Genomic DNA, 1,793 nt, shown 5'->3' with positions numbered 1-1,793 from the left:
CCAAAGTAGCTGTGCCTACGGTGTAGAAATGTGATAGAATCTGAATTGTAAGTCGCTTTGGATAAAAGCGTCTGCTAAAATGACTGTAATGTAAAGGTGAAAAAATCATTGTGCCACACTCACTCAGAGCTGAAATGCTTTCACGCATACACACTGGACACTTAGGGATGGAAAAGTGTAAGCAGCGAGCAAGAGATGTACTGTTCTGTCCCGGAATGTGCAAACAGATAGAGGCACTAGTAGGATCTTGCAGCATTCCAGCGACGCAGCTCCAATACAACAGAACCGATGCTCTCGCATCCTATCCCGGAACGACCCTGGCAAACAGTAGCCACAGACTTGTTCACCTGGCACAGTACTGACTATATAGTTGTCGTTGACTATTATAGCAGGTACTTTGAGGTAGAAAAAATCACCAACCTCACATCCGCAACTGTCATCCAAAAGCTGAAGTCCATGTTTGCCAAATTTGGAATACCCCAGACAGTAATCAGTGACAATGGACCCTGTTACAGTTCACAAGAGTTCAGAGGTTTTGCTCACGCATGGGACTTTGAGCATACCACGAGCAGCCCGTTGTACCCGCAGAGTAAGGGTTTGGCTGAAAAGACTGTTCAGACTGTCAAAGCCCTCATGGACAAAGCACATGCACAGCGGATAGACCCGTACCTCAGAATACAGGAACACACCAGTTGATGGACTGAAGTCGGCAGCGCAGCTGCTAATGAGCAGGCGTCTGCGCTCAATCCTACCAATCACAGAAAAACAACTGCAACCTGAACTTGTCTGTCGCAGCGCAGTTCACAGCAGAAGGCAACTGTGCCAACAGAGACAAAAACAATACGACAGGAATGCTAGGACACTACCGGCACTACCAGAAGGAGCTATGGTCCGTTTCCAGCTTCCCACAGGGACACGGGAACCCGCAACAGTAGTCGAGCCAGCAAGTACCCAGAGGTCCTACAACATTCGCACTGATGGAGGTCACATGCTCAGGCGTAACCGGCGTCACCTGCAGACGTGTGAAAGTGGCGCAAGCCAGGTACTTCCACCAAACAACCACCAGGTAGAGCCTGAGGACACTGAGTCTCAAACAGTACAGCAGGACCCTGCAGGTCATACAGGTCCCAAACAGCCACCAGACTGTACTAGCACAAGATCAGGCTGCATAGTGAAGCCTAGAGATATATTAGACTTGTGATACCCAACAGGAAAAGAACTGAAGGATATGTTCATGAAAATAAAAAGTGTTTAAGTTTGAAACAGTTGAAATGCCGTTCAGACATGAACTGTTGATGAGATAATTGTTTTCATATTTCCTTCAATAACAGTGTTCTGTTTCAAGAGAAGGGGGATGTAGTATCTTGGATACTTCCGGTTCAATGTGCGCCGTAGTGTGAAACATGATAACAATAAAGATGAATGACATAACTGGTATCATTCGTTTTACTTAAGACACTTAAATGTCAGTAGAAACAGAATACTACAGCTTCTAAATTCACTAAGGTCCTGTTTCACATCTTGTTTGAAGCCCCTCAGCTCCTTAGACAGTAGTGTGAGGCCCTCCAGCAATACGTATGGTATTTGTAGAATGACAGGAAGGAGTTACATGTCTCAGCTGTGGAGGAGTGGGAGAGATTGTCCATAGGTTTGAGGAGTTTGTTTATTGTGGAGAAGAGGACCTTGGGGTTGGTGGATGATGCCAGAGTAGTAGGTGGAGCGAGCAGTGTTGAGAGCCAGTTTGTATTGCTGTATGTGTTCCTTGTAAGCCAGGGTGTGAACTGTGAGGCCGG

Source organism: Anarhichas minor, unplaced genomic scaffold, assembly GCF_050575085.1.
Source record: "Anarhichas minor isolate MPS153535 unplaced genomic scaffold, ASM5057508v1 ptg000032l, whole genome shotgun sequence".
NCBI lineage: Eukaryota > Metazoa > Chordata > Actinopteri > Perciformes > Anarhichadidae > Anarhichas > Anarhichas minor.
Note: the sequence above shows the minus strand (reverse complement) of the source record.